The sequence below is a fragment of the Zootoca vivipara genome, chromosome 11 (genome assembly GCF_965207765.1).
Source record: "Zootoca vivipara chromosome 11, rZooViv2.hap1.1, whole genome shotgun sequence".
Lineage (NCBI taxonomy): Eukaryota > Metazoa > Chordata > Lepidosauria > Squamata > Lacertidae > Zootoca > Zootoca vivipara.
In genome coordinates, this window is record NC_142594.1 from 1420458 (window position 1) to 1446980 (window position 26523).

The 26523-nt window shown below is 46.8% G+C and overlaps 1 long non-coding RNA gene across 1 annotated transcript; it reads right to left on the reverse strand.

The window, feature by feature from the left end:
- Positions 1-4534: 4534 nt before the first annotated feature.
- On the reverse strand, positions 4535-26347 carry LOC148684181 (uncharacterized). The gene is made up of 2 exons (XR_015946390.1): positions 25819-26347; positions 4535-5502 (listed from the first exon to the last, which is right to left on the reverse strand). It is a non-coding gene; the product is annotated as an uncharacterized LOC148684181 (long non-coding RNA).
- Between the last annotated feature and the right edge of the window lie 176 nt (positions 26348-26523).

The following is a 26523-nucleotide window of genomic DNA, read 5'->3' on the forward strand; positions in this document are numbered from 1 at the left end:
CATGATTGGCTATCTTAACTTCCAACCTGCGAATCACAACTCAGAGTTCAAGGGCCAATTGCAGAGGCCCAAACCCTGAAATGTTCTGTGATTGGACAATCATGTATGGAATCAGAACACAGGAGCTCAGAATCCTAAATCCAGAGTCCAGACTCCAGCTCAGGCAAACAGATCACTGAATACATAACATGCCCAATGTATCGATCTGCTTCCGTTTGGACCAGGTCAGAGGATCAAGAGACAGGAGCATCTTGTCCTCTGGGGAGCCCAGGACCTCCAGGCATACAGCCCAGGATTGCGCCCGGTGTTGGGGGAGGGGAGAGTCACTTTGGTGCTGATACAGCCGTGGTTTGGCTTCACCCCCGAAGGAGCACTCCATTGTTTCCTGAGACAGCCAAGAGCCTCGGGGAAGAGGGAGAGTTTTCTCTCTCCTTGGCACCGGAATCCTCCTGTCTGCAGAGTCAGAATGGATCTCTTTCCGTCCACACAAGACAGCTCCGCGCAGCAGACGAGGCACAACTAGGACAGACCGATCCCGGCCGGCCCTTCCGACATCTCCCCTGCTCGCTTCTCCCGCACGCACGCGCTGCTCCTCTTCGGCACGTGTGGAGGGTCAGCACCCGTGTTGTGTTGGTGGTTCTCCCTGCCAGGAGAGAGCCCTGCTACTAGCTGGCTTGCCTGAGGGGCTCCGGGGGAAACTTTGGCAGACACGCGCCAAATCGCCGCACTTTCGGAAAGGTCCACCCGAGGAGAGAGACGGTCCCCCTGAGTTGCCTCCCTTCCTCCTGCATGACATGAAATGCCCGCGGACTCTCCCGTGCAGAACTTCCGATCTTTTTTTCTGCAGAAGGGCATAAATATTCAACGCCCCCCCCCTCCACCCGAAGCATTGGAGCAATTCTTCCAATGGGTCGGCTGCGTACAGAAGCAGCATCGGTTGTTCTCGCGGACACGCCCGTCTCCGCCTGCATGGAAGGGCAGCCTGAGCCAGGAAATAACCGGCGCAGGTCAGGTCGGGACCCCCCCTCACTGCTTCGTAGCTCTGCGGCTCCTCCCGGCCCCGCCCATAATCGGGCGGAAGTCGGCTTCACAAGGAGGCCTCTTTGGCCACAGCGCCCCCTGCCGCGTGTCCTGGGGCTCCAGGGGGCGGAGCCTCCTCTCCCTGCAGAGGACAGAATCCAGATGTGAGCCTCCGTTTCTCCACTTGCCAAGACGCCGCGTGAGCAGGAGAGCTGTGCTCTGACCTGACACTCAGGTCTGTCACAGCCCTGCTGCCAGGTAGCCCTACGGTTGCCATGTTTGCCCGACACTGCTGCCGATGGCACTATTCCCCGCCCCCCACGTTCATTAATAGACTAGCTTTATATTGTTTCATTGGTAACATAAAAGGAAAAATGACTATTTCTCATACTTATTCTAAGCCAACCACAAAGGGTTTAGCTATGTAATGTTGAATGTTATCTGTTAACTCTGTTCTATCCTGTTTCCCCTGTTATTGTTTTTTATTAAAACCAGTTCATGATTCAATAACTTACACATTAAACCATATGTTGTAGATATTATGATAAATTTATTGTGCTATTTTTGTGACAAACAAATGACGTAAGACATGGTCTATTTATTTTTATCATTTACTAGCCGGCCCTGCCATGCGTTGCTGTGGCTCAGTCTGTTAAATGGAGCCTCAGAGTCCCCCTTCAGACTCCCCTCACCTTCAGAGTCCCCCTGTTTTTCTGTGTGTTCTGTTTACACAGGCACATCCCTGTGACTCCCCCCACCCTGTCCCAACCCATGACCCATCCCGGCCCCTCCTCCCCCACCCTCTGGCTCATCCCTGTGATTGGCCCCACCCTGTCCTGACCCATGACCTATCCCACCCCCTCCTCCCCCCACCCCCCAACCAGGCGAGCCCCCACCTCCACTCGGCCCAGTCTGCAAAGCTGAGGCGAGATGGTGTGGAGAGGGAAGTTTTGCTAGCTGTAGCACCAGTGTAGCCGTTGCTAGAGGGCACTGTTTCGCAACCTCTCCTGTACTCCCAGCATGCACGTTTGTCTGATTTGTGAGTTCTGGAACATGTGGTGTTGGGGTTTTTACCTGGCCCAGGTGTGACATCTGTCTTTGAAAATGGGCTTGCTCTTGTAGTCACATTTGACTTTGTGTCAAAATTTGAACGCCATCGGTCAAGCAGTTTTGTTGAACATTGGAGACGAACACACACACACACACACCCGTTTACATTTACAGTGGTACCTCGCTAGACGAATGCCTCGCAGCACAAAAAAATCACAAAACAAAAACGTTTTGTGACTCGCAAGATGAAGAGACTCGCAAGATGAAGTTTTCTATGGCCATGACATAGAAAACTTTGCAAGACAAAGCAGGGCACCACGAGGAGAAAGACAGACTGAGAGCCCACCCGCCTCACGCTTCCACCGCTGCCATCACCCGGAGCCCACCCGCCTCGTGCTTCCACTGCTGCCATTGCCCGGAGTCCGCCCACCTTGCGCTTCCACCACCGCCCAGAGCCCGCCTGCCTCGCGCTTCCACCGCCGCTATTGCCCAGAGCCCGCCCACCTTGCGCTTCCGCAACCGCTATTGCCCGGCTTCCGCAGCAGCCGGATCCCCCCTCACTCACCTTAAGCCTGCCTGCCTGCCTGTGCGCGAACGGGTTGGCTGTCTGGTTGGGTGTGAGGGTCCGGCTGCTGGGGAAGGAGGGAGGGAGCCTCTCCCTGGCCCTCTTCCTGCTTCCCCCTGAAAAACTTCCAGCCATGGTGGGTGAGTCGGTGCCTTTTTTTTTTTGCGCTCCCCCCCCCCATAGGAACGCATGAATTAAATTTCAATGCATTCCTATGGGAAACCGCGCTTCACAAGACGAAATTATCGCAACACGAAACGACTCGTGGAACGAATTAATTTCGTCTTGAGAGGTACCACTGTATGTATGTATGTATGTATGTATGTATGTATGTATATATATATATATATAGAGAGAGAGAGAGAGAGAGAGAGAGAGAGAGAGATTCCTATGATCCTTGTTTATAAGAGTCAATAAAAGGTTATTTAAAAAAACAAAAAAGGGAGGGGAGAAAAGACCAGTCAAAGTTAGTAGTGGGATGGAACTTAGGTTAGTGAAACTAACTGTAATAATGTCTGGTATTCCACTACTTTCGGACCAGCCAGAAAAAGAGTTTGCTCAGCTTCTATATATAGCTCTCAAGAGTAGGTTTTCTAGTGTTAGGATGATTAATTTTTAACAAGTGAGCCCAAAGAATAACTGGAAAGTGGGATTCATGCTGTGTGTCGCAAACTAGATTGATTGACTGTATTAGTTTGCATTTGTTCACAAAATCAGGAAATTAAAAAAGATTTGTAATGCACAAGCTTGCATGATGGGAAATGTAAGCAAATTACTGAACAGCAGTTTCTGTATTGTTGCATCTGTTGAAATATTGCTGCTGATGCCACAGAGTGCTGCTTGCAAAATTAAAGAAGCAGAAAGTTATGGCACACTTTTGAGTGGACTTATTATTTTTTATTTTCTAATTATAGTGTGGTGTGCATGTGCGTTAGGGAGGTAGGTTCTCGACTGTTGCTTGTCATAATACCAAAAGGTTTGTGTTGTCAAAATGCAGCAGATGGCAGTACTGTACAAGGAAAACTCAAGCTGTGTAGCTAATCTGGCTTGTTATTCACAGGGGTTAAAAGAGCGATGGTGCCCCAAGCGCCTATTGTGTTACCCACTGTGTTGATCTTGCAACAGTGTGTGGTATTCTACAAGTATAAATACGGTACCAATTTTAACGTACCACGTGACTTTCACCTATTTGAAATGTCCCTTTAGATCTGTTCTACACATTAAAGGTAAAGGTAAAGGGACAGGGACCCCTGAACATTCAGTCCAGTTGCAGACAACTCTGGGGTTGCATGCTCATCTTGCTCTATAGGCTGAAGGAGCCAGCGTTTGTCCGCAGATAGCTTCCAGGTCATGTGGCCAGCATGAGAAAGCCGCTTCTGGCGAACCAGAGCAGCGCACGGAAACGCCGTTTACCTTTCCGCTGTAGCAGTACCTATTTATCTACTTGCACTTTGACGTGCTTTCAAACTGCTAGGGCAGGAGCTGGGACCAAGCAACAGGAGCTCACCCCGTTGCAGGGATTCGAACTGCTGACCTTCCGATTGGCAAGCCCTAGGCTCAGTGGTTTAGACCACTTTCAAAGGCCTTTCTGTTCTCACTGTCAAGATGTCCCAAGGATGACCAGCTTCACCTCATTAGGGCTTCTGTGGTTCTGGACATTTCCTAGTGGAGGATTTTGATTGGTGCCATGCCATGGCGGTATGGAGATTTAAGAACTGTTCCTTTCTGTGAAGATGCATCACAGGGGCACAAAAGTCCTCGTATTGGAAGGTGGACAATAGTGGCATTCTAAAGGCCAGTGTGTGACATAGGAAGAAATTGGATTTTGTTTCTTTAAAGCAGCGTTCTGGAGTTTGGTACTTGGGCAAGCATATGGACATAGAGGACTCTAAGCCCATGTAAAGGTGCATTTGCAGATTTATAAACCCCTTCGCAACAAAAAGTCACTGAAGCAGTGTTCGATAAAATAGACTACGGGAGATTACAATTCAGTAAACGAAAAGCAATGAAATCAGTCCTACAATTCAGTGTCACTTGGGTAGGTTCTCTTTCTATTCGATTATTACTGTATATTTCCTTGGTAGTGAGACGGGGGGCATGGTTGGTTGTCTTTAGTTGGCTGCAGTGAGATTTGTTTGTGTGGGGAGGGGGTTGTTGGCTCAAGTGAGCCGTATTGCTTCACATGCTGTCAGTGGGTTTTTGTCCTTGACTGGTTGGGCTGTGTATGTAATAAAGGGGAGCCATATCGGAGTGAAGGCATCTTCTTCTATTTGTCCCCATGTCAATTTTAGTCTGTTGGTTAGCTTTTCTAGTAACCAGGCAGGGGATTTAAGCTTCTCCTTAATAACCTCTTTTTCTCTACAACTCTCCTTTCACAAGTTTCTAGAGAATTTTTGCAAAAGAAACCACTCCCTACCATCATTTCTGCACTACAATAACCCCCTCTCAAGGCTGTTTGGCAGAGAAGTGGTTGCTGGTGTTTGTTGCATACGTTGGCATGCATGGACGTAGTCAAGGGGGGGCAGGGAGGGGCAGGTGTTGTTCCTAAATAAATAAAATTCAATAAAAACACAGCAAACCGAGGTTCTGCCCCCCTAACAAATGCCTCCCCCCAACTAAAAATTTGGCTATGCCCATGTTGGCATGTGATAGTGTAGTTTTAGCTTACAATGCAAGTATGCAAGTATGAGCCTCTCTCAAGTGATCACTGAAGTCTTCCATTTGTGTAAAGTTGGAATGACCACATGGATCTATGATCAGATGTCCTTGAGTATCTTGTGAAGACTAAATGCCACCACCATTTTGCTGAAGCTCAGCTGGTCTGGGTCTCTTGCCAGTGCCTGGATAAGAGACCACCTGGGAACCACCTGGAAGAAAGGAGGGATATAAATGTAAGAAGATAAGTCTTACATGTCCGACTTGTGGACCACATTCCGTATATCTGATACTTTTCATGAATTAGATAGAATGCTATCACATGGGATTTGACACAAATCTTAAACCTATATATTAATTTGAAATAGAATAATCCTAGACAATCTCCTACCTAACAACCTTTGAACCTTGGTTACAAGTACAGTAACCAACTGCTTGAGTGGGAACCATTGGGTGGAAATGACTTCAGAATAGTTGATTTTGCTAACAGTTTCCAAATTATGTCGCTTTCAGGACATACTTATGGTCTATAGATATTACTCATGTATTGTATCACTCACTTTCGTAGTTCAGATGGGTGGCATCTGTTAAAACTGGAAACTCCAGTTGCACCACAATGTGAAAGTAGTTATGTAGATGATACTCCCTTTCGTCTACATTTAAATGTGACTCAAGAGAAGCAATACAAAATAGCAGAACTGAAAGTGAAGGCCGTTGTGTATAAGATTGACTGAGGAAAACTGCTGCTACCTCCAAACATATCCCTTATCCTAGGTCTCTTAACAGTGTGCACAGGTCCTTGTGTGCTTCAAGAAACGCGAGAATTGTATAATCAGGTCTCTGTGATAATCCAAAGATTACAATGCACTTGGAATGATCTTTCTTTACATAGATCCATTTAGTATCCAAAGTACTGAGGATGATTTTCAAAAGTAGAAGCTATTGGCATATATTTTTCCCCCATCCCTTGCAATTTGAAAATAAAACCAGCTCAGATAACAGGGGAGCTGCAAGGATTACCGGTACTTAATGTGTGGAGTGCTTTAAAAATTCTAAAGATCTATATACATGTCTTTGCATGCTAAGTATGGTTATTAAGATAACTTCCAGCTTGTAGATTCTATGAGCAAAACATACTTGCTTTACAGCTAGATTGCTGTTCTGTCTCTAGAAAGTGGGCCATTACTATATAAGACAGCAACAGCTGTCAGGTGGCAATATTTCTGCCTTATCATCATTGACCTCATTTGTAGTTACATCACTGATTTGCTGATCAGTATGCCATTAAGAACTGAGCTCATAAAATGGTATAGCAGTAAATGTCCTTCAGTCCCCTGCTTATGGCAAGATCTCATGTATGTATTTAGAACTTTTTAGGATGTGGCCTGGTGCTGCTCAGTACTGTTCTACTGTGGCTGAAGAAGTGTTTACTGGTGCTTTGTATTTTGTAGGTTATGTGTTTTGCAGTCTTAAAATGTTATATGTCACCTTTTTAGGAAAGATGATGGAAATAATTGTATAGGCATAAAATAATATATATTGTTATAGATTTGGGGGGACCACCCTAAACCTTAGAAATTAATAAATGGTAGGATTTTGATTAATTAGGATATAGATGAAAGTAGAAGTTGCAGAACTGTGCCAGACAAGGAATCCCCCTGGGCTGACTTACGCACAGCAGCCTGGCTGGCCTAGCAAAGAGCAAAACTGTTAACAGGACAGAAGGGATTAATGGGCCATCTGAGATAAATTCTTTGGCCTAAGGAGACAGATGTTGCCAAGCTGATGGGTTGTTTGCTTGAAGTGACAGGAAAAGAGAGAGGTTTTTGTTTTTGTTTTGCAATGGGAAGAAGAAAGGGGGAGAAGAAATATTCATCTTGGGCAGGCTGGCTAAAGGCTGGCTGGCTGGTGAGCTTGACATTGATACCAGGAAAGATCCTTGAACAGATAATTAAATGGTTTGTCCATGTGCACTTAGAAAAGGGTGATGTGGTTACTTTGATTACTAAGACTCAGCATGGGTTTCTCAAAAACCAGCCCTGGCAGAGGAATCTCATTGCTTTTTTTAAAAAAAAATAAGAGTTGCAAACTTGGTTAATAGGGGGGATGCTGTGGCTTTAGTGTATCTTGATTTCAGTAAGGCTTTTGACAAAATCCCCCATGATATTCTTGTATTCCAGAAGCTCCAACGAACAACTCCACTTGGTGATGATGATGATGATAATAAGCTATTAAGCAGGCATCCCCAAACTGCGACCCTCCAGATGTTTTGGCCTACAACTCCCATGATCCCTAGCTAACAGGACTAGTGGTCGGGGAAGATGGGAATTGTAGTCCAAAACATCTGGAGGGACGAAGTTTGGGGGTGCCTGCTATTAAGGGTAAATGAAAGAGGCATAACTTCATTCTTTTTGTCCACAGATGCAAAATCCAGGAACCCAAAGTTTTTCTCTGAGTTCCTTAAGAACTAGAGTAGGCATCCCCAAACTTCAGCCTTCCAGATGTTTTGGACTACAATCCCCATAATCCCTGACCACTGGTCCTGTTAGCTAGGGATCATGGGAGTTGTAGGCCAAAACATCTGGAGGGCCGCAGTTTGGGGGTGCCTGAACTAGAGGGAGGAAGAGAACTGGTGGAAGGAGGCAAACAAGGGTTAAGGACTTGTTTTTTTAAAAAAAACAAAAAAGGCAAAGTTCAAAATTCCTTATGAGCCTTATAAATATAAGTCTTATACAGTCATACCTCGGGTTACAGCTGCTTCAGGTTGCATCTTGGGGGGTTGCGCTCCGCGCCAAACCCAGAAGTACCGAACAGGTTACTTCCGGGTTTCAGCACGCGCACATGCACACATACACTAAATCGCACTTTGCGCATGCGCAGAAGCACCAAATCATTACCTGCGCATGCAAAGACGCACAGATGCGGGTTGCAAATGCTGTGGGTTGTGAACATGCCTCCTGCATGGCTCACGTTCGCAACCCGAGCGTTCACTGTAAATATATTGCTATGTTCTATTGTGTCTCAATTCTCCAAAGGCATAAATGTGAATGCATAAATGTGAAATGCATAAATGTGAAAGGCATAAATGTAAATGCCTGGAATCCCCTGGGATTTTCCTATCACTCGGCAGAAAGTGGGGGTGGCCCCCAATTTTGTAACACCCCCCCATGTAAAGATGAACAGAATTCATCCAAATTATTTCAAGCTGAGATCAAGTTATCCTGTGGAAGGAATGCCTGCAAGAAATAGCTATGGTTTTTGGTTTGGCTGTGTTGCTTACTGAGTTGTAATTGAGTCTATCCAGGGCCGGATTTAGGTTTGATGAGGCCCTAAGCTACTGAAGTTAATGGGGCTCCATACCGTGTTTCCCCTTTTTTAAGACACCGTCTTATAACTTTTTTCCTCAAAAAAACACAAGGTGTCTTATTTTCAGGGGATGTCTTAATTTTTTATTACGATTTTTATTATGGACCCACCCTGGGGAGCAACTTCTTTTAAAAAGAGACAAGGAAAAAAGAGCAAAGGCAGCGGTGAGGGAGGCACTTTGTGCATGCTCAGAGACCACCCCATCCCCAGCTATGAACCCACCCCGGCTTTCCAAGACGCCTTTTCCCCGGCACTGGACTGACGGGGGGGATGTGAAGGGGGTGTCTCTCTGTGCATGCTCAGAGGCAGCCTCGTCCCGGGCGCCGCTATGGGAGGGGAGGGCACTCACCTAACCATGACCCAGATCCCGGCCACGACGAGGCGCCGTGCGCCGGCAACGGACTGAGCCGGAGCCCCTGGAGCAGGCCGGCACAGGCCAGCGTTGAGCTCACTACCGGCCCCGCCGAGCGCAGCCACGGGCCCATCACCCAGCCCGCCTGCCTGCCTCCCGCTTCCCTGCCCACAAAATTCTGGCGGCGGGCCATGCAGCCCACGCCGCTCCGGCGGGGCGGAAGGGGCCAGCAGCGCTTCCGCCGCCATCCGTGCCCCGGCGCCTCCCGCCGCCACCACTCTGCCTTGGGCCATGCGGCCCACAACGTTCCGGCGGCGCGGAAGGGGCCAGCAGGGCTCCCGCCGCCGCCCGTCACCCTGGCAGGGCCAGCGGGGCTCCCGCCACCGCTCTGCCTTGGGCCATGCGGCCCACAACGTTCCGGCGGCGCGGAAGGGGCCAGCAGGGCTCCCACCGCCGCCCGTCACCCTGGCAGGGCACTCCGCCCGGTGCTGCTGGACGTTCCGAGCGCTCGGCGGCAGGCCTCCTCGGCTGGGCCAGGAAGAGGCCAGGCGGGTGGCTGGGCGCTCCGCCCGGCCCTGCCGGGCGCTCTGAGTGCTCAGCGCTGCGGAGCGCTCCACTCTGCAGCCGCCTGTTCTGGCAGGTGGCTTGCCGCTGCAGCAGCTGGTTCCAGGCCCCGCTGGCTGGCTGGGTCCCGCTGGCTAGCTGGGGCGCTCGGCGGTCTCGCTGTACACGGTATAAGAGGTATGTCTTATTTTCGGGGGGTGTCTTAGATATAGCAACTCCTAAAACATGCTGCCATGGCTTACTTTATGGCTACGTATTAAAAGGGGGGAAACACGGTGTCAGAGGTGCTGATGTGGCTACTCTAGAGTAACGACTCCTCGCAGCATAGTCCTTTAAGACTTTTATTAAGTGCTGATTATTTACAGTGCTCAGAGCGATCTATATACATGCTTACGGTGAGGTGTCAAGAAATAGCTATGGTTTTTGGTTTGGCTGTGTTGCTTACTGAGTTGTAATTGAGTCTATCCAGGGCCGGATTTAGGTTTGATGAGGCCCTAAGCTACTGAAGTTAATGGGGCTCCATACCGTGTTTCCCCTTTTTTAAGACACCGTCTTATAACTTTTTTCCTCAAAAAAACACAAGGTGTCTTATTTTCAGGGGATGTCTTAATTTTTTATTACGATTTTTATTATGGACCCACCCTGGGGAGCAACTTCTTTTAAAAAGAGACAAGGAAAAAAGAGCAAAGGCAGCGGTGAGGGAGGCACTTTGTGCATGCTCAGAGACCACCCCATCCCCAGCTATGTAGGATGGGGAATGGAGATTGGCGCGTTTTCTTCCAGCAAAGAAGCTTTGCGAGACCCAGCCTCTTCCCCCTACGTTTTCGGCGCAATTCCGGAGTTGGGGGAATTGGCCTTCCCCCCGGGCTCCCCCCTTCCTTTCCCACCTGGGTCATGGGCTCCGCAACCTTGCCTGAGCCTCGGACACCACTTCCTGATTCTCCGCTGGAGGCAGAGCTCTCCCTGCTCTCCCCAGCACTTGGGGACGGGCTGGAACTTAAGATGGGAGGGACTTCCCTGTATCCCTTGTCCCTCACACACGGTATATGTCCTTTGTCAACAACAAATGGTTGCTGTTTTTGTGTTGAATATATGCTATATGGCGGGCTTCGGCAACCTCCGGCCCATGGGCCAGATGTGGCCCACGGAGGCCATTTATCCGGCCCACGAGCCACCGGAAAACGTTGCCAATGCCATTTGCACATAACAAAATATGTATTTTATCAAAGTAATTGTTGAACTGAAATACAATTAATTTGGGGGGTGGCACTCGAGCCCTAAGGTATGGCTTGTTTAGCTTATACGTAAATCCGGCACGGAGTCTATCCCTTTGCCACCCTAATGATAGACAAAAGGAACTTAGTGGAAATCTCACTCCTCAGAGTCTAAGGGAGGGAGATGGAGACAGCTTGAGGCAAGTTTGCATAGGAGCAGAGAACCCATCACTTAGCACTGATCCAAACCCCTGCTTGTCCCATGCCTAGAAAGCAATATTCGGAGCAATTTTGCCTTTGCCTTGCCGCTTTCCCCCAGAAATCCCCCTCTTCAGTTATAAATTGGAAGAAACAGCAGCCTGTGGAAACCCTGATTGCTGTTTGTTCTGATTTAGTGCTAAACCACAGGTTTTCCCAGGGTAAAGCAGCAGGGTAAACAGAAATGTGGATGCGACATTTGGAGAGCTGAGAGCTTTTAGCTGGAGTGAGCTGAGCCAGAAGCAGCCTTCAGTCTGAGGATTTTATAATGAACGGCAGCCTACTTTAGGAGTCAGCTTGTAAGCAAACAGATCTCAAAAAGCCAAAAGTTTCCAGTGCTCTCTCATTACAAGTAAACAGACCCATAAAAAGGTCACCTCTGGAAGTTCATATCATCACCCATTATGTAACAATTTGTTTTGGAGAAGCAATTGTAGACTGCTTAAGGACGCTGTGCCTAGGGTTGCCAGACTCAATAGAGGACAGGACTTCTGTGTCTTTAATTGCCCTGCTCTCTTTTGAGTCTGGAAACCTTAAAGAGAAACCAGCAGACCCTTTGCTTGGAAATTAAACAAAGGGTCTTCTGGTTTCTCTTTAAACTGAAGCGTTCATAAACTGAAGCAAACTTTCCCATTGAAAGTAATGGAAAGTGAATTAATCTGTTCCAGATGGTTCCGTGGCGTTCGTAAACCGAAAATTTGTAAACCTAGGTGTTCATAAACCAAGGTTCCACTGTACTAATGCACAGAGCATGGGAAATAAACAAGATGAACTTGAGCTCTTGGTACAGCAAACTAAATATGACATAATAGGCATCACTGAAACCTGGTGGGATGAGTCTCATGATTGGAATGTAGTAATAAAGGGATACAATCTATTTCAGAGAAACAGACCAAACAGGAAAGGAGGAGGAGTGGCGCTATACGTCAGGGATGTGTATACCTGTGAAGAGATCCAGGATTTAAAACTTCAAAGCCATATTGAGAGTATCTGGGTCAAAATTAAGGGAGAGAAAAATAACAGTGATCTCATTGTGGGAGTTTACTATAGGTCCCCAAGCCAAACTGAGGACACAGATGAAGCCTTCCTGGAACAGATGACCAAGCATTCAAAAGGAAGTGAGATAGTAGTAATGGGGATTTCAACTATCCTGATATTTGTTGGATGTCAAACTCAGCCAAGAGCATAAGGTCAAACAGATTCCTCACTGGCCTTGCAGACAACTTCATTGTCCAGAAAGTGGGAGAAGCAACAAGAGGATCAGCCATTTTAGAGCTGATCCTAACCAATAGTGATGACCTGGTTAGTGGGGTAGAAGTGGCAGGATCATTAGGTGGGAGTGATCATGCTCTTCTGGAGTTTATTATTCAGCAGAAAGGAGCAACCAAGCATACTAAGACTCAAATCCTAGACTTTAAGAAAGCCGACTTCAGAAAACTTAGGGAAACGCTGTGTGAAATCCCATGGACAGAAATACTAAAAGAGAAGGGCGTTCATGATGGTTGGGAGTTTGTTAAAAGAGAGGTATTAAAAGCACAACTTCAGGCAATACCAATGAGACGGAAACATGGAAGGTGCCTAAAGAAGCCAGGGTGGCTAGCTAAAGAACTTTTAACTGAGTTAAGATTTAAAAGGGATATGTACAAAAAATGGAAAAGGGGGGAAACCACCAGAGAGGAATTCAAACAAATAGCCAGCACGTGTAAAGACAAAGTCAGAGAAGCTAAAGCACAGAATGAACTTAGGCTTGCTAGAGAGGTTAAAAGCAACAAAAAGGGCTTTTATGGGTATGTCCGTAGCAAAAGGAAGAACAAGGAAACAGTGGGGTCACTTAGAGAAGATGGTGAAATGCGAAGAGGGGACAGAGAAAGGGCAGAACTCCTCAATGCCTTCTTTGCCTCAGTCTTCTCCAAAAAAAGAAAACAATGCCCGACCTGAAGAATATGGAGCAGATGATTCAGAAGTGGAAACACAGCCCTGAACAAGTAAGGAGGTAGTACAAGAATACTTGGCTAGTTTAGATGTATTCAAGTCTCCAGGGCCAGATGAACTACATCCAAGAGTATTAAAAGAACTGGCAGAGGTGATTTCAGAACCACTGGCAATAATCTTTGAGAATTCCTGGAGAACAGGCGAAGTCCCAGCAGACTGGAGGAGGGCAATTGTTGTCCCTATTTTCAAAAAGGGGGAAAGAGAGGACCCAAACAATTACCGCACAGTCAGCCTGACTTCAATACCAGGAAATATTCTAGAGCAGATCATTAAGCAAACGGTCTGTGAGCACCTAGAAAGGAACGCTGTGATCACTAAAAGTCAGCATGGGTTTCTGAAAAATAAGTCATGTCAGACTAATCTGATCTCATTTTTTGACAGAATTACAAGCTTGGTAGATGAAGGGAACGCTGTGGATATAGCCTATCTTGATTTCAGCAAGGCCTTTGACAAGGTGCCCCATGATATTCTTGTAAAGAAGCTGGTAAAATGCGGGTTAGACAATGCTACCATTCAGTGGATTTGTAACTGGCTGACTGACCAAACCCAAAGGGTGCTCATCAATGGCTCCTCCTCATCCTGGAGAGAAGTGACTAGTGGGGTGCCACAGGGTTCTGTCTTGGGCCGAGTCCTATTCAACATCTTCATCAATGACTTGGATGATGGGCTTGAGGGCATCCTGAGCAAGTTTGCAGATGACACCAAATTGGGATGGGTGGCTAATACCCCAGAGGATAGGATCACACTTCAGAATGACCTTAACAGATTAAACAACTGGGCCAAAGCAAACAAGATGAATTTTAACAAGGAGAAATGTAAAGTACTACACTTGGGCAAAAAATAAAATAAAAGGCACAAATACAGGATGGGTGACACCTGGCTTGAGAACAGTACATGTGAAAAGGATCTAGAAGTCTTGGTAGGCCACAAACTTGACATGAGTCAACAGTGTGATGCAGCAGCTAAAAAAGCCAATGCAATTCCGTGCTGCATCAATAGGAGTATAGCATCTAGATCAAGGGAAGTAATAGTACCACTGTATTCCGCTCTGGTCAGACCTCACCTGGAATACTGTGTCCAGTTCTGGGCACCACAGTTCAAGAAGAATATTGACAAGCTGGAACGTGTCCAGAGGAGGGCAACCAAAATGGTCAAAGGCCTGGAAACAATGCCTTATGAGGAACGGCTTAGGGAGCTGGGTATGTTTAGCCTGGAGAAGAGAAGGTTAAGGGGAGATATGATAGCCATGTTCAAATATATAAAGGATGTCATACAGAAGAGGGAGAAAGGTTGTTTTCTGCTGCTCCAGAGAAGCGGACACAGAGCAATGGATTCAAACTACAAGAAAGAAGATTCCACCTAAACATTAGGAAGAACTTCCTGATAGTAAGAGCTGTTCGACAGTGGAATTTGCTGCCAAGGAGTGTGGTGGAGTCTCCTTCTTTGGAGGTCTTTAAGCAGAGGCTTGACAGCCATATGTCAAGAATGCTTTGATGGTGTTTCCTGCTTAGCAGGGGGTTGGACTGGATGGCCCTTGTGGTCTCTTCCAACTCTATGATTCTATGGGGCTGATCATAGTTGGAGTACCATAACATCTTGGAGGATCAAAGTAGACATGATAGGAGCACAACCCAATGCAGCTTGTGATGAAGTTCTGTGAAGTGGAAGTTCCGTGAGAGCACAGAATTGACAAGGGGTGGGGTGGGGGGCAAAGAATCATTTCTCACCATGTACCCCCAAAAAAACTATTGTTTCCCACCTGTGGGGGTTACTTCTGGTTTCTTTGTGCAGTTTGAGCTTCAGTGGTACCTCAGATTACAAACGCTTCAGGTTGCAAACGCTTCAGGTTACAAACTCCGCTAACCCAGAAATAGTACCTCGGGTTAAGAACTTTGCTTCAGGATGAGAACAGAAATTGTGCAGCGGTGGCACGGCGTCAGCAGGAACCCCCATTAGCTAAAGTGGTGCTTCAGGTTAAGAACAGTTTCAGGTTAAGAACGGAACTCCGGAACGAATTAACCAGAGGTACCACTGTATCTGCTATGACGGATAGTAGATTCTCTCTTTTGTAGTTTCAAAATTGTATAGCTAAATGAATGAAGCAGGGCCCCAAGTATCATAGTCAATTGTGTTCACTGTTGTCTTAAAGTAGTGCCAGTTCTGCTTCTCTGTTTGACATACTTTTACTGAGAAATGTCACTTTGATTTGAATGAGACTGAAACCTAAGTAAATAGTCTTAGAATTGTAAATTTGGTGATAATTTTACATATTTCAGGAGTAGTGTAAATACTTCGTCAGTGGTGGAGTGGCTCAGATGTTGGGATTGTACCATGGAGGTCAGAATTAAAATATCTGCTCAGTAATACAATGTACCTTGCTGCGTTAGTGTGATAACAACATGGAATAAAAACAATGTATTCTGAGTTTTAGAGAAAGTTGTTTAATTGTTCTGAGTTTTAGAGAAAGGGCTGGATACAAATATATGGGGTAATAATTTGTTCCTCATTCTCTGAAAAGGATGGGAGGACCACACAAGTGTATGGTATGTTGAATAAGCCACACAGTCATTCACTGATGCATAAAAATGATCACAGAAACACATAATAGCACAGTAGCTTATTTACATAATTAGCCCCTGATTAATTCACTCCATTGAATTCATCTGTACTTGCTGGGTTTGATTCTGAGCTCTCAAGAGAAACTGGGAGTAATGCCAGACAAATCAATAGAGTTAGAAATGTGCAAAGAGTCAGGAGTAAGCCCTTGTTTCCAAACACTGAGCTATGAAAAATAAATAACTGAAAAATCATGGAGTTATTTTTTTCTAAATTAAGTGGGTTTTAAGTGATGCTTAGGCACTGCCTGACACACACAGCACATGGTGAATTTTGCTCGTAGCATGAGATCTGTTTTGAGAGATCAACAACTGCCTCTCCCAGTCTTCTGAGTACACACCAGTGTGACTCAGAGTATAATTTGTTTGCTTATGCATAATTAGTTGAGTAGGTTTGAACTATTCCTTTTCATTGTGGAACACATATCTGCTCTAGCGATACTTAAATTGTAATCTGATGCATGCTTACTTGGGACTGAATTCTACTGAGTGGGACTTAATTCAGAGTAAACTATCAAAAGGGTTGTGTTATGCTATGTACAAGAACTGCATGACTTGAGCAGGAGAGCCACTCAGGGAGAGCACTCGCCACTGCCTGTGCAAATGAACAAATCTTCCTCCAGGGTCAAGTTCAGGAAAATCTAGTTCTACTAGGGCTGCTACTCTAGTGTGCACTACAGTATATATAGCTTTCACTGTGGGAGGATTTTGCTTCTTGTCTGTTGATGCACCAACAGTCAAACACAAGAGCGGTAGTCAGGAACAAGACTTGATTTTATACTAATCCCCACTGGCTATGCTGCTTATGGCATCTGTGTCAAATTGGGTGGAGGGGGCACCTGTAATCTAGAAATAACTGGCATTGTTCTCATGGTATTTGTTCATTATGAACAGATGTCGTTCAAAAGGTTAAAATCCTACAAGAATGATACAGGTGACACTTATTGGCTCTATTGTTTCCAAACTGGATTACTGGCATCCTCCCCGAATTCCATACGATCAACTCCTGCGCGACCGTGGATATGCGTGGCACTGGGGAATTATAAAATTCAAACCCAGAAATGCCAGGAGACAGCTGGAGAGTCCTCGTGGCTTGCAAGGAGACCCTCCGCAGAGCACAAAGAGGACGTCAGTGAGGGCAGAGGAAGCCCTGAAGGGACAACAGGGCGTTGTTTACGCTGCTCAGCCTCCCTGCCTAACAGCTGGTGTGTGGGGCAGCACAGCAGCCACTTTCCCATTTATCCTCCAGCTTCCTACCGGCCCCAGAGCTTCAATTATAGCTGTAGATATTTTGGATACAGTACTGTATTAGATTGAAGAGAGAGTGGCAGAGAGGGTGTTTAAAGGGTGTCTAGAAGGTGCCCCCCACTTTATGTGATTTCACTTATGTGTGTGGGCCCCCCAGAATGCACTGAATGTGGGGGCTATAGATGGCCTGCAAATGTCAATTAGTGCAAAATGCAGCCCCCTGAATCCAAATAGGGACCCGAAGGCCTAAACATTTGATCTCACTTCTGTGCCAATTGCCCTGGCTACCAGTGTCTTTCTGAACTAAATTCAAAGTGCTTGTATTAACCTTTAAGACTGTGTATGGGGATTGGTTCCTTAAAGGACTGCCTGCACCTGCATGACCCTGCCCATAATCTAAGAACAGTGTTGGAGGTCCTTCTGCTTGTGTGCCTACTTGTGAAATTGGTTAGGCATGAGACAGGGCCTTCTTGGTAGTGATTCCTCAGTTGTGGAATTCTCTTCCAATTAACATTTGCTGAGTCTCTTTAGTTATGGACTTTCAAGAAAGCCTTAAATATTTTTTTAAAAACTATGTCCTTGCTTTTGGAGAGTTATGTGTTCTAATTCAGTTTGTCTCATGAATCTATTTGTCTGTATCTACTCACGTCTTCATATTCTACTACAATGGTTCCCAATTAGCTGCAGACCCCCTGTTTTTCAAAAGCCAAGTCATGGACCCCTTACTTAAACATTTTTTGATACCTCTATGGTAGTTTTTGTTATTTGACTGGTGCCACGGTCCCTCTGAGTGGGTTACGTGGACCCCCTGGGGTTCATGAACCACCATTTAGGAACCATTGATCTACCATATAGTCAATTGCTTTTATTGCTTTCTGTACATTCATTGTGAGAGTTCTGCTGTAAAAAGGGACAGAAAGATAGTAAGTTAATTTGTTGAATTGATGTGAATAGTAATACTGCTGCTACTGCTGCCACCACACAGCTTTGCCTTAAAAAATATAAAGAACTAGCTGTACCCAGCCACGCGTTGCTGCGGCTCATCCCTGTGACTCCCCCCACCCCGTCCTGACCCATGATCCGTCCTGACCCTGTCCTGCCCCCACTCCCAACCCAGGCGAGCCTCCACCTCCATTCCCTGCAAACCTGAGGAGAGCTGTTTTGGAGAGGGAAGCTTTTCTAGCTGCAGTACCAGTGGAGTCGCTGCTAGAGGGCGATGTTTTGCAGCCCCTCCTGTTCCAGTTTTTCCAGAAAAGTATGTTTTTGCCTGTGAGAGGTGTCACATTTGTATAATCTAAGTTTATACAAACAGTCCCATATTGGACCGTCAACGTTGTGTCAAAATTTCAAGTCAATCGGTCAAGCGGTTTCGGAGCAAGCTGAGCACACACAACCTGGCATTTTACATTTTTATTTATATAGATAGATTGATAGATAGATAGAGGGACAAGAAATAATTGAAATGAATGTTATAGCACCATCTTTCCATATATTTATGATTGACTTTAGAAGCCATTAATCAGGAGTTATGAAACAGTGTTTCCCAAATGGTAGATTGGGTCTAATAGCATATCATATATATTTTGTGACTAATTCATCAATCAAATAGCAGTTGAAGTCAATCTAAAAGCCATATGTTATAGTCAGAGGGTGGTAGATCAAGCTATGTCCAATCCTTAAAGAGCTGGACCAACGGAAACTCCACTGAATTAAAACCAGTTTGTACAGGAAACATACAACTCAATATCACATATTAGCAATTGTGTAGCAAGCCACTCCATGCAAGTAGGCAAGCTCATGTGCAAAGTAGTTTTCAAAAGTTAATCATACCACCCAATCTCATTAATAAACCAAGACTACAAGATATTCACATCAATCTTGGCCAACCGCCTAAAAAAATTTCTATACAAGTTAATAGCCCCAGACCAGACTGGCTTCGTCCCAGGTCGCAATATAACAGACCCCATCAGGAAACTACTGAATCTGATTGAACACAGCAAGACAACTAAATTCCCACTGACAATTAGGTCCCTAGACATCCTCAAAGCTTTTGATTGCCTAGAATGGAAAAACCTACCGGTACTAGCAGTACTAACTAACATGCAATTTGGTCCCAACTTCTTACAAACCCTCAAACAAATCTACTCTCAAGCCTCAGCAAAATGTAGGACTAACAGTATGACTCTAATACCATAGCAATCCAAAGAGGCACAAAACAAGGATGCCCACTGTCTCCCTTCCTACTCACCCTGGCTCTGGAACCTCTAGCAATCCGAATCCGAGCAGCCACAGACATCAAGGGAGTGGAAATAAAAAGCAGAACCTATAAATTAGAAATCTTTGCAGACGACCTAATTGCAACATCAGACCCCATAAACACAGCAACCTTCCTAATCAGAGAACTCGACACATTTGCAATGGTGTCAGGCCTACAGGTAATTTTGCAAAGTGTGAGGCTATGTGCTTCAATACCCACCCTCATACCCCAAAAGAATTCTCCAACATCACCATGATAAAACTTTGCCACACCAAGTTCACATACCTAGGGGTACAAATAACCAGAAACCTCAACAAATTATACCTCCACAACTACAATCCCTTGTGGCGACAAATCAACAAAGACCTGAGGAGATGGAACAACACCAACTTCACTCTCTCAGACAAGATAGCCAAGATCAAAATGATCATCCTCCCAAAATTAACCTACCTATTCCAACCCCCCTGCCAAATCTGGATTATCCCTGCCCAACTTCGCAAATGGCAGAAAAAAATTCATTCATTTATCTTCTCACACAAAAAGCCAAGCCCCAAACACCTGGACTGCCCCTCCTCAGAAGGAGGATGGGGAATCCCCAACACAGAAGCATATTACATCACATACACAGCCCAACAAAACAACGAAACCCCGCCAACAGCATGTGAATCAATCTGGCTAACCTGATTCAAAAACACTCACACACCCCACTCACACACGAAAACAAATTTCACTACAGCCCATCAAAGACAACCAACCACACCCTAGGCCACCCCCAACCTCTCTCACCATCAAAGAAATACAAGCGAAAAGTAAAGAGAACCCACACAAGTGACGCTGACACAAAACCCCACACATACAGTAAGTAGAATAGAAGCATTGCCACCCACTCACCATTCCCCTGTTGCTCGGTCCCAGCTCCTGCCAACCTAGCAGTTCAAAAACACATCAAAGTTCAAGTAGATAAATAGGTACCACTCTGGCAGGAAGGTAAATGGCGTTTCCATGAAGTGGATTTTGCCAGAAGTGGCTTAGTCATGCTGGCCACATGACCCGGAAGCTGTCTGCGGACAAACGCTGGCTCCCTCAGCCTATAGAGCAAGATGAGCGTGCCACCCCAGAGTTGTCCGCGACTGGACTGAATGGTCAGGGGTCCTTTACCTTTATAGCTTGTTTATACAGTCCACAGTGTGGTAAAAAATGTTTCATGCAATCAACAGCCTGGGAACATAAACAGAGTCTATTCTGGTAAGGTATACCAGTCAGTCTGCCATTTAGGCCTTCAGATGGGAATACATTTAATCTAGCTTTGGTAAATGACAGTAACAAGGTACTGACAAATTTGTAAGATAGGAGGGTAATGAGAAAACATGCCCATACTGAATTCTGGATGCAAATGGTCCTCAGGTTACATATGACTGATAATGAAGATCGCTGTATGCAATATCTGCCATAGCCTCTGCCTCAAGGATTTAAGGGCTATCTATATCATAACCCAAATGAGATAAAAAGGATGGTGAGAGCCCAGTTGAGGAGGCTTTCTGGGCCATACTTTTCAACCAAGGTCTGATAAGCCCCTCATTGGATAAATGTCCCAGAAATCCCTTATCCAGGCCGAAAACTGACATCTTTAACCAGTTCAGTTGTACCTTGGTTCTTGAACGCAATCAGTTCTGAAAGTCCGTTTGACTTCCAAAACGTTCAAAAACCAAGGCACAGCTTCCAATTGGCTGCAGGAGCTTCCTGCACTCAAGTGGAAGCTGCATTGGACATTCGGCTTCCAAAAAATGTTCCAAAACTTGCTTCTAGGTTTTCAGTGTTCGGGAGCCAAAACGTATGAGTACCGAGGCGTCCGATAATCAAGGTATGACTGTACAGTGGTACCTTGGTTTTCGAACAGCTTAGTTCATTAACAACTTGGAACTCACACACTGCAAACCCGGAAGTAGGTGTTCCAGTTTGCAAACTTTGCCTCGGAAGCCGAATGTCCGGCACAGCTTCCGACTGGCTGCTGGACGCTCCTGCAGCCAATCGGAAGCCACGTCTTGGTTTCCAAACATTTCGGAAGTTTAACGGACTGTTTGAAAACCAAGGTACGACTGTGTTTCAAAACAGCCCACCATGCTTGGATGGAAAGAAGACTCATCAGTTTCCAGAAACAGAATTGAATCAGGAACACAATTTGGGATCTGAAATAGGGATCAAAATAACTTTGCCTGGAACCTCTCTAGCTTTGGAAATGAACCGTAGCGTTTAGGAGTTAGGAAACAGATTTTGCATTAAAAACTCTTACAACTGATGGAACATACTGAACTCCATTTGAGGGGGGTGGGAACAGAGCATCTAGCAAGTTTGCTCATCTCCATCTTCTGACAGCTAATCTGCCAGAAGAAATTCCAAGACTTTGTGCGGTGAAGCAACTTGGGTTGCCAGACTCAATAGAGGACAGGACCTCTGTGCCTTTAATTGCCCTGCTCTCTTTTGAGTCTGGAAACCTTAAAGAGAAACCAGCAGACCCTTTGCTTGGAAATTAAACAAAGGGTCTGCTGGTTTCTCTTTAAGGTTTCCAGACTCTAAAGAGCAGGACAATTAAAGGCACAGAAGTCCTGTCCTCTATTGAGTCTGGCAACCCTAGAAGCAACAACCCTAAGTACCGGAAACATTTAGTCTGTTCTAAATTATGGCTGTCTAATACCTAGCAGTTCGAAAGCACGTCAAAATGCAAGTAGATAAATAGGAACCGCTCCAGCGGGAAGGAAAACGGCGTTTCCATGTACTGCTCTGGTTTGCCAGAAGCAGCTTTGTCATGCTGGCCACATGACCTGGAAGCTATACGCCGGCTCCCTCGGCCAATAATGCGAGATGAGCGCGCAACCCCAGAGTCGGTCACGACTGGACCTAATGGTCAGGGGTCCCTTTACCTTTACCTAATACCCATTTAGAAGGAGAATAACTTTCATTGAAAACAGGTGCTAGGAGCACCCTTGGAGGTAGCTTCAGGCAGGCTTTGCATGTCATTTGCCTGAGTTCTGTGAAAAAGCCCCACCTTCCACAACTGGAAGCAAGTGAGAAAACTAGGCATGTCGCCTGGTAATATGTTATTTCTGAATGAGCACCTCACTAAGTACAAAATTGTGCATGTGTACAAATCTGTTGTCAAAGCAAATGTTCCTGTAAACAACTTCAACAGCATCTGTATGTACCCTCAACACTTTCTCATAGCTGCTGTCTTGAATAATTCTAGGCACATCTCCTTGTTACCCTTACGCCAGAACCTTCTCCCTTGCCCTTATCCATCTCTTATTTTTAGGTTTAGGCCGTCTTAACCATACGCGTTACTGGCGTGGGGAGCCAGGGCGCTGGGCACTCAGGGGCACCTGGCCGAGAGTCCGATGCCGAGATTTGGAGTCTGGGGAAGAGCCCGTCAGAGCGCCGCAGGCTGTTCTGCTACGGGCAGCTCTGCTCGAGTTCGGGGTGGGGGCAAGCAAGGCAAGGTGGTCAGCCAGCTCTGTCCTGGGCACCTGGGAGGGGGAGGGGGAGAGAGAGGCGGTGGTAGGACTCTAGCCCTGTAAGTACATAAAGCAGTGAAGGGCAGGACTTAGCCTGGCGCTGATTTAACAGGAGTGGGGGGAGCTGCCCAGCGGAGCATCCAATTGGTTAGGGTGAGGGAAGGACTGGGAGAATCCTGCTCTGATCGACAGGCGGTGGGGCGGGGCTTGAGCAGAATGGTGGCAGCTGTGGCTGCAGCTGCAGCAGTGGCTCTGGGCAGTGGGTGGCAGTTCTGAGGTCCATTCACAGGCTGCGGCAGGCTGCTCTGCCCAGGCGAGCGCTACTGCATGGAGCTGCTGCAGCCTGCAAAGAGCTTTCCCCCGCCCAGATTCCTCCTACTCGGGGCTCAGATTTTTCATGAGCTCCCTATCAGTAGATTCCCCACCCCCCATTAGATGCAAGGATTTCACATTTTAGGGAAAGTGAGGAGAAGGAACAGGGAGAATGCAGGAGAAGCAGCACGCGAGGCTGCAATCTTACACCTGCTTACTAGGGAGTAAGTTCAGTTGAGCACAGTGGGGCTTACTTCTGAGTAGACATGCTTGGCAATGAACTATCAGTTTATTAACATTACACTAGAAAAAGAAGCTGTCAATAGAGTACTTTCCATCTTTATAAGTACAGTGGAACCTCAGTTTACGAACACCTCGATTTATGAATTTTCAGTAGTGCTGAGACCCACTGTGGGAGAGAGAGTTATAGCTCCTTTCCCCCAGAATTATAGTATGTTAGAGTTGGAAGGGACCCTCTTGCGGGTCATCTAGTGACAGTCCGACCCTCTGTGATGCAGGAATATGCAGCTATCCCATCATTTTGTTGTCAGCCTCATTTTCCCTTCTCCTATGTAAAAGTTACATATATCTCTCCCTCCCTCCTATATATATCACACATACAGGTTACCTACTCAGAGTCCTACTCAGAGTAGACTCACTAAAATTAATTAAAAATCCAAACATTAATTTCAAAGGGTCTGCCCTAAGTAGGTTTTAGATCAGGGGTCCCCAGACTTACCGGCGTTTGGGCCGGTTCCCACCGCGCCGATCGCGCGGCGGGCCAGAGGACGGTCGAGCGCGCGCCTGTGCGGGCCGGCGGGCGGGGGAGTGCGCATGCGCACGGGGGCTTACTGGCGCGGCGGCGCGCTTCCAGGGTGGAAAAAGCGCCGAAAATCCGTTGTGCGCATGCGTATGGGCCTCCCCCGACCCGGAAGTGCACCAGAAATGACCTCTTCCGGGTCGGGAGAGGCCCATACGCATGCGCACAAAGGATTTTCGGCGCTTTTTTCCTGACCCGGAATAGCGCTGCCGCGCTGCGTGCCATAAGAGCGGGCGGCGGGGGTCGTCGCGGGCCGGATTGGCAGGCCAATTGGGCCGCATCCGGCCCCCGGGCCGTAGTTTGGTGACCCCCGTTTTAGATGGATGTAGCCTGTTGTTATGACCAAAGTATCTCACCCAAAACTATCTGCACAAACCAGTTTACTTGAGTGCATTATTCTCAGGGTGGGGGGGACTCATTTATTTATAATTGCACAATCATATGGGACTAAATTGCATTATGTTGTAAGGACCTTTTATTAAATCTTAGAATTGTAAAGTTGGAAGGGACCCAAGGGTCATCTAGTCCAACCCACTGCAATGCCTAGAACCTGGCGTTGGGCTGCAAGAATGTACAGTGGTACCTCTACTTACGAATTTAATGCATTCCAAACGCACATTTGTAAGTCGAAAAAATTTGTAAGTCGAATCCCATAGGAAAGCATTGGGAGAATTACAGCAAGATTTTGATATTAGGATTAGGATGGCAGTGTTAACAGCGTTCTAGAATCCCAGGACTTTGGAGCATGGGGAGTCTGATTTTTTTTTTTTTAGGATTTGGCATAATATTTGGCTTAATTGATATGTATATGTATAATTGGATATAACTGAAATAATTGAATTGGGTTTTTTTAATTGGAAAATTTAATAAAAAGTATTTTTTTAAAAAGGAATGCATTGGGAGAAAAAATTTGTAAGTAGAAGCAACCCTATCTAAAAATTCGTAAGTAGAAAAAATCCTATCTAAACCGCATCCAAGATGGCGGACGGAGCTCCATTCATAAGTAGAAACATTCATAAGTAGAGTTATTCGTAAGTAGAGGTACCACTGTACTGTAACTATCACATTTTAAAAACGTCTGATAGCCAACTTCCACTACTTTTCACAGGCTGGGAATAGTGGCTCCCTCAGATTGTACCCACTTTGGAATTAGACTTGAAAAGAAAGTTTGTGTTGTGGATATGCTACTTCCATAGTTTACTTGACATGGTTCAGACTGACCAATGCATTGTTTTCAGTGACAGTCTGTAGCAGTTGAAGCTGTGAAATGTGCCAGAGGCAAGCATTTTTGTTGTTGTGGATTCTATTGGTTAACGTTATCTGACCAATAGTATGCAAAATCTCTTAACTGGTATTTGAAGCATACAGTATGTGTTAATGAGATGAAAGCAAACTAATGGTGGCTCCAATTGAGAAAATGTTTGATATACAGTACATTGACTTTTAGTGACTTTTTTTGTGGGTTGATTCATTTTCCACATTGATCAAAAGGTCGACAGCTCTGGGAAACCTTTCCTAAAAAAGGTCAACAACTTTGGGGTTCCACCCCTAGAAAAAAGTCAACAACTCTGGGAAACGGGGGTGGGGTGGGGCAGAGGGATCTTGCATGCTTAAGACGGCCCTGCCCTTATCTCTGGCTTATCTCAGGAAGCTTCAACTCTAACTATAGGCAGCTACTTCCACCGCCCTCACTGACGTTATGACACTCACTTCTCCCCCTGTTTCTGATGGCTACCCTCGTATCTTCCTTTATTATTACTTCTATTATTACCAGTAGTGCCCATGGCCCATTACGGAGTCACTCAAAGCAGAGGGATTCCTGGGATCTGTTATGTTCCGCTCTCCTGCAAAAACTTAGCCCGCGTCACCTGCTCAGTGAGGAAAGACTTCGCTGGAGGCATTCATTCGCCTTTGTCCTAATATTGCGGTGCAGCTTCGACAGGTTTTTTAATGTCTACACATGGTTTGAATGGATGCAGGAATGGTAAAATGCTTAAAACACATGTTCAAAAACTTGGGCTTACTTGTGAGGAAGAGAGAGGTGGTTGCACAAAGCGCTGCCGTCCTATGTCCGCTTCTTACCACGGGAGTAATGCCACTGAACTGGGGGTTGGGGGTGGGGTGGGGGTGGTCTGACTTGCGAGTTAGCGGAAGGCGCCTCAGTCCAGGAGAAGGCAAGCTCCTCGGGGCAGAGACCCTTACGGAAGCCACGAGGACCCAAAGGCTCTCGGCCGCTGCGCGAGCGTCTTCCTCGGGATGGCAGCGAGGGAGCGAAAGGCGGCGCCGGCGCCGGGAAACGGACGGACCCCGTGGCGGCTGCCTCTTCTTCTTCGCCCGTCAGGGTCGCCTCCTCCCCCGCAGCCCCTTACCCCGCCTCCTCTCTGGCGGAGCCGCTGGAGGAGCCGTTAAGGGCTGCGCGCCTCCCCACGGAGGAGAGAAAGGGGTTCCCGAAAGACACAAAGGCGGAGGGGGGGAAGGGGGCGGGGCGACTCTCGCCGGAGCCGCGCGCGAGAACAAAGAGCTTCTCCCGCCTCCCTTTCCCGCCCCGCACGTGGGGGGCCGAGTAGGCGCCCCGCCCCTGGCCCCGCCTCCCGCGGCCGCCGGTTGGTGGGCTGTGCGGCGCGCGGGCGGGCGGGCCCGTCCAATCGGGGCGCCGGCAGGCCCTCGCCAAGGAGCGCGCTGCCCATTGGGCCGCCGCCGCCGCCGCCACCGCCGAGTTTGCCGCTCGC